Source organism: Rhinatrema bivittatum, chromosome 4, assembly GCF_901001135.1.
Source record: "Rhinatrema bivittatum chromosome 4, aRhiBiv1.1, whole genome shotgun sequence".
NCBI lineage: Eukaryota > Metazoa > Chordata > Amphibia > Gymnophiona > Rhinatrematidae > Rhinatrema > Rhinatrema bivittatum.
In genome coordinates this window covers 410,977,604-410,985,017 of record NC_042618.1, presented here as the reverse complement: position 1 = coordinate 410,985,017, position 7,414 = coordinate 410,977,604, and positions in this window count along the sequence as shown.

The following is a 7,414-nucleotide window of genomic DNA, read 5'->3' as shown; positions in this document are numbered from 1 at the left end:
CCCAAGAGGGGTCCGAGTCTCCTGCACTACCCCGAGAAGAGCCTGAGTCTGCTGTGTCATCCCCGGAGGGGTCCGATCCGGTCCTGCTGCCGCCCCTGGAGGGGCTCGAACCGGTCCTGCTGCCGCCCCTGGAGGGGTCCGAACCAGTCCTACTGACAGACTTTCTGACTCAGCCATCTGAGCCTGCTGATCCGGTCCTGCTGCCGCCCCTGGAGGGGTCCGAACCGGTCCTACTGACAGACTTTCTGACTCAGCCATCTGAGCCTGCCGATCCGGTCCTGCTGCCGCCCCTGGAGGGGCTTGAACCGGTCCTGCTGCCGCCCCTGGAGGGGTCCGAACCGGTCCTACTGACAGACTTTCTGACTCAGCCATCTGAGCCTGCCGAACCGGTCCTGCTGCCATCCTCGGAGGGGTCCGAACCGGTCCTGCTGCTGCCCCCGGAAAGGCTCGAGCCGGTCCTGCTGCCATCCCTGGAGGGGTCCGAACCGGGCCTGCTGCCGTCCCTGGAGGGGTCCAAACCAGTCCTATTGACAGTCTTCCTGACTCAGCCATCTGAGTCTGCTGAACCGGTCCTGCTGCCACCCCTGGAGGGGTCCATACCGGTCCTGCTGCCGCCCCCGGAGGGGTCCGAACCGGGCCTACCTACTGACTTTGTTACTCAACTATCTGAGCCTGCTGTACTGGTCCAGCTGCCGCCCTTGGAGGGGTCTGTACCGGTCCTGATGCCGACCTTGGAAGGGTCCGGACCGGCCCTACTATCGCCTCAAGAAGGGTTACGGACTATTTCTCTGCCCCAGGTGGGGTTTGTGTTCCCCTTGTCACCCCAGGAGGGGTTATGGAAATCTGCACCACCTCTGCTACCCCAGGAGGGGTCTAACCCTGCCGCCTTGTCCCAGGAGGGGTTAATGACTATTTTGCTGCCCCAGGTTGGGGTTGTGTCTGCCTTATCACCCCAGGTGGGGTTATGGACTGCCTTACTGCCTCGGGAAGGAGTTGAACCTGCCACATCACCCCCGGAGTGGTCTCACGTTATTATTGATTACCTCCTGCACAGATGGGATCCAGGAGGAGGGGGAGGCCTTGAGGGGGGGGAGAGTACTGTTACGGCTATGGCTGCTGTGCAACCGCCTCACCACCAGGGGTCCCTCTAGAGCTGGATCTCCTGACAGGCCCAGTCCATCTCCCTTCTCCCCTCTATGTTCTGGGCTGTCCCTTATAACCCTGCCTGACAGTTCTCTCAGTGCTTCGGCATCGAGCTCGCCTGGGCTCCCTGCTCTAGCCTTCCTTGCTTGCTGTGCATTTGGTCCCTGGACCTTCCCTTGCCTTGCGTGGCCTTCGGGCCTTATTCCTTGCCTTGCCTTGCGCGGCCTTCGGGCCTTATTCCTTGCCTTGCCTTGCCTTGCGCGGCCTTCGGACCTTATTCCTTGCCTTGCCTTGCGCGGCCTTCGGGCCTTATTCCTTGCCTTGTCTTGCCTTGCCTTGGGTGGCCTACAGGCCTTCTGTGTGTGTGTGGCCTACGGGCCTTCTGACCTGCCTTGCCCTGCTTACGGTGTGTGGCCTACGGGCCTTCTGTGTGTGTGTGGCCTACGGGCCTTCTGACCTGCCTTGCCCTGCTTACGGTGTGTGGCCTACAGGCCTTCTGTGTGTGTGTGGCCTACGGGCCTTCTGACCTGCCTTGCCCTGCTTACGGTGTGTGGCCTACGGGCCTTCTGTGTGTGTGTGGCCTACGGGCCTTCTGACCTGCCTTGCCCTGCTTACTGTGTGTGGCCTATGGGCCTTCTGTGTGTGTGTGGCCTACGGGCCTTCTGACCTGCCTTGCCCTGACCCAGCCTGAACCCAGACACTGCTACTTGCCGCCTGCCCTGACCCAGCCTAGACCCAGACACTGCTACTTGCCACCTGCCCTGACCCAGCCTGAACCCAGACACTGCTACTTGCCGCCTGCCCTGACCCAGCCTAGACCCAGACACTGCTACTTGCCGCCTGTCCTGACCCAGCCTGGACCCAGACACTGCTACTTGCTGCCTGCCCTGACCCAGCCTGGAACCAGACACTGTTTCTAGCCATTCCTGTCTCTCTCCACCTGGAGCCACCCTGCTGGGTGGTGTTCACGACTCCTGACCGGAGCCCAAGCGTAACACCTATCTAGGGAGAGGATATTACAGCTATTGTCTCTCTCTCTCTCTCTCTCTCTCTCTCCTGAAAAAGGTGTAGTTAAAAATCAGCATTAAGCCTGTGTGATAGCACTTCACAGACTGGCAAGCCCACCCCTAACTCCTCCTCTTTTTCAAATTTGCATCATACCATACGATATTGTGCTATCGCATGTGTTAAAGACATTTTCACATGCGAAAACGCTTTAGCACATTTTGATAAATGACTCTCTTAGTTCTTACTTCTTTTGAGAAGACATGAATCTGAGACATAGAGCAAGATACATTTTTTTCATCCTTAGCTATCAATCTCCACACATCCAGAAGAGTAATATTTGCTGGTTCTTCAATTCCTTCAGCTACCCCACGCAGAGGGGGAATTATCAAAGGAAGAGTGACAACTGGGGAACTAACCTTCAAAGCCACCAAGATTGGTGGAGTTAACTTCATCTGGTTCTCCACACCAGGAGTCTCTAGACCCAGCTGAGGGTGGGTGAAAGCCACTAGAGTGACAAAAATATTTCTAGAAAAAAGTCAAATATTCCACATAAGACACTGCAACAGGCTGAAGAGGTTGCTGTTTGGGCCCAGGACTTAAAGTTATTCCAGAGAGTGTGGTTATCCTTGGGCCCATGAAATGCTGCCAAAGAAGAAGGAGCAGGGGATGTCCAGGCTTTGTGTTGGGTTTTTTTTTCTTCCTCCCCATTTTTTTGCGCCCAGGGGCATGCCCTTTTGGTGCGTGGCTTTGGCTGCGCGCCAAAGGACCCTGCAATTTAAGGGTAAAACCCAGGCACTCTTTGATGACATCAGCAGGGTCTGACTAGGGGTGAGAGGCCCTCATCACCTCTCTCCGGCTGTTGCCAAGAACGAAGTTGGTGTCTTACTCTGGGAATCCTTCCTTCCTTCCTGCCTCACAGTCTCACTTCTCCTCCCCCAAAACACACAACTCTAGTCAAAAATTTCACAGCAGTGCCCTGACGCCAGAGGCAGATTACCTCTCTCAAGATATTTTGAATATTTTTCTATACTACCTGCATACTATTGAAATTAAACTGGTATATACTGTACAGTTTATTAGTGTAGACCTTTCCTTCCTCCCATGAGCCTCAGTGCAGTACTCTCTGTATTAAGAGCAACCTGTCCATACATGTGTGTGAACAGACATGGACATCACAATAGGCACATTTCCATTTTCTGAAACGCATCTAAAAAAATGTAAAAACCAATCTGTGCCTATATCAGGGATGAGCAAACTTTTTGAGCTGTGGCCCTCTTCCATTCATGCAATTGGTTGGGGCCCCTCAACATGAAGATTATTCACCAGGCAGTCACACTGCCAACTTGTGGATCAAAGTTCCCATTTTGTTTCTTTTTAAGTTGCTGAAAGGAGTAAGCTCACGCATACACACACACAGGCACAGAGAGGCAAACATCCCACACCCAGACTGATAGAGAACACATAGAGACAAAGATACCCCACACGCAGACACAGTCACCCCACAGAAAGACAGAAACCCAATACCCTGAAAGGCACAGAGACACAGATACACCATACTTAGAAAAACAGACAACACCACCCCCAGACAGAAGACAGACACAGAGAAAGGCATATACACAACATAATCAGACAAACACAGGCTGACATACCACACCAAGACATAGAGATAGACAAAGGCAGACAGACCACATCACACATGGAAACATAGATCATACACACAAACCAACGCACACCAGGCAAACACAGAGACACACATTCCACACTACACCCAAATACACAGACATACACCATTATAATAAGGGCTGACAAATTTTTCAAAAAACTTAGATCATAGTCAATTTTTAGGAGCTGATAAAACTCCATCCCACCCACCCAACTCTTTTTTTTTTTGTTTTTGCTTTTCATTGTGCTCACTAATTTTTTCTATATTCTCTATACTTTCCTATTTTTCTCATGTTTTGATTTGCTTATTTAACTTTTTTCACTTTTTGCCTTTATTCTCCCTTCCCCACCTCCTCCCTCTCTGGCCTCTTTGCCCATTCCCCTCCCCAACCTCATCACTTCTTTTACCCCAGTGGGCAACAGCTGTAAACTCTCTCCCTGGGTAAGGACTCAGCAGTAGTAGGAGCATTTCCTGGGCTGAAGTTTGAGGGTGGCAAACTTGGGTTGTGGAACAACACAGTGGCTCCTTCCATGTTCAGTTCCGCCACAGAGTAAGCAATTCCCTAATTGGGCCAGCCAAAGCAGAAGCAGCTCTTTTCCCTGACCCACCAAAAGAGACACATGGCTAAGCCAGGGCATGCTTACAATGATCAACTTGCATCCATAATCAAAAACATTCAATGACGCTCGTATACTCATATCAATTCTTTCTTGATTTGAAGCTCATGACCATCATAATAGGCTTCATCGTGATAGCTGTCACTATACCGCCATGTTTGACAACACAAAATAATACCCTTGAAAAAGGACAAGTACATACGAAACACGGTCCCATGTCGGGGAGACCAGAGTGTAAGCGGTGTGTGTAAGCAGTGAATCGACACATGAACTAGTAAAGAATGGATACAGAAGAATAAGTATAGCGGTAACCGACCATCGACAAATCGTTCAATGGAAGAATCGGTGTCTTTCAAGCAAGTTAAGTAGTTCACGAACAAACATTTTAATTGCAGTAATTTAAAAAGCTTAAAAAAAATTTCTATATCACTTTAAAGATTCTGACCTATGATTAAATATAAGGCAGAGTTCTAAAGTGACAGCTATCACGATGAAGCCTATTATGATGGTCATGAACTTCAAAACAAGTAAGAACTGATATGAGTATACAAGCGTCATTGAATGTTTTTGATATGGATGCAAGTTGGTGTTTTTCACTGTGAGTAGTTAGTACCAACTATCCAACTTAGAATTATTTTTTCACCTGTTTTTCATATATATGCTTACAATGATGTCACGCCATTCTGGCAGCTCCCTCCCTCCTGAGCTTGCAGAGCTTCTATGGCACTGAGACTCAACAGCATAACCGTCTTTCTTCTTTCCAGATTGGGTGAATGGTGTGCCCTCCTTCAGAATTGTTCAAGTCCCACCCATGGGAGCCTGTCCCCACCTCCCTAGTTTGCTCAACCCTAGCCTGGATGATGAAACAACACAATACTCTAGTTTCTCTAGCTGAGGGTGCACCAGGCTCATTTAATATGTTCACAGCACACTGCCATGTCTGCAGCTGCACCAAGTCTCTTCACCTGAACCTTGAGGCTGGCAGTGTAGCAGAAAGATTTGATTACAGAAATGCAAACCTGGAAGCACTTATTTCCTTATCCATTATTCTTTTTGTGCCAGCTAAATTAATCTCATTGCATTAAAACCTGACCCAGTTCCTCCTTGTTGTTGACATACTGTAACCGTATGAATTATTTTGCTTGGCTAGGGTTGCCAACTTGTTGCTCTGATTTCCCTATTGCAGTCCCTTAGAATAGCAAGAGTACAAGTCCCAGCATGCAGTGACGTAAAACTAGGACTGGATCAGCCTGTCCTGAAAATATGGAGCCAGTTGGCTACCCAATGCATGGCCTGGTCTACAGCAGTGCTAAAAAGACAATGTAACAGCAACATCACATAACCCCTAGCTGAAGACATGTCGAGACCCATCATTAACATAATTATGCTACAACTTTACATGTTGAAGGCTGGTAGCACTTAATATCTTCATTGCTATATCCGTATTACATTCACAGCTAGTGTCTTGAGTGGGCGGAGCATCCCTGGGATAATGGATGTAAGGATTAAATCTGATAATTACCCTTCAGCGAGGATTTTCAAAATTATGGCTTGATTAAACATGATGAAACCTCAAGACAAGAGTTTTCAAGTCACGTTAAACCACAAAATATTAAATAGTGACTATTCCTTCTTCATTACATGCCGTACTGTGCTAAGTCATATAGCACACCACTGAAACCAAAGTTCTGTGTTCAGAAACATTTTTAATTGAATTAAAACAATTTCTTGAAACTGATTTCACTCAAAAAATGTTTTAATGATAGTCAAGCAAGATTAAAGATCCTATGTACCTTGAAAGTGACCTTGACTGTGTGGGACACATTTTTTCATGAGAAGTCTGAGAATCATTTTGAGATGTGCAAGTTTGTTTTAGACTTTGAGATTTTTTTCTTAATCTCTCCATTCGATCTTCCTCTTCCGCTCCTATGGATTTGTTTGCTGCCGCATTACACCCACAGAAGTGCTCCTTCCACGGAAAATCAAGGTGGAACACACTAAAGGCCACAGATGTCACACTTTCACATGTGGTAAATTTTAAACAAGCATTATTCTTATTCTTATTATCTGATTTGATATACTACCTACCTAATCCCAACTCGTTCCTCTGTAGTTAACAATATAAAAGTGTACAGTAACACATATAATACACACATATAAAGGACAAGAATTTTAGGAAAGCAAAACCTACATTTAAATATTAATTAACACTTCCTGTTTTGTTTTTCTTTAAAGAAAGAAGTGAGGTTAGATTTCTCTAAAAGGAATCTGAAAACTGTATACAGAAATGTTTCAAAAATTAATTTAAATAAGCAGCTGCGGAGTTCCTGTTTGAAAACTGGCACGGGCCATGGATGCAAATGTGCCTGTGGGCATTGTGCCCACTTTCACACAGGTGCAAAGTCCATACAGGAAAGTACCCAGGAGGGGTTCAAAGTGAACTTTCTGTGCTTTTTTTCCCTTCCCTTCTATAACCCTGTCCCTTTCTGGTGCAGCTAAAAGCAATAAGCATGCATGTCATGAAGCATGACACTGCGGGCTGCACTGGAGGAATGGGAGGAGGCAATTTTGAAATGGGCAATCTACCCATGTTAAAGTATTACTAATGCAGCTAGATGCTTCTGCAAGTGTCCTCCCATATTCAAAATCTTGGAGACAAATCTTTGTTGCTGTCCACAATACTCTGTAGAAGTGTGACTGAAAACCTGAGGCCCATGTTTTTGCCTTGTGCATGTTTCTTTGCAGCCCTCCACTCATGCATGCCCACAGACACACAAACACAATGAATAAGCCTACATTCTGTAGCAGTCATGCTCTGATTACTGTGTTTATTCTGCTTTACATGTTATTTGTATCATCAGGGGCTGTAGATTATATTAGCAAAGTTAACTCGCTTCTTTTACAGCTATACAGCTGTAAATGTGAAGTACACAGCTAGCAGTGAATTAAAGATGGCAACTCTTAAACAACATAAATATTAGAA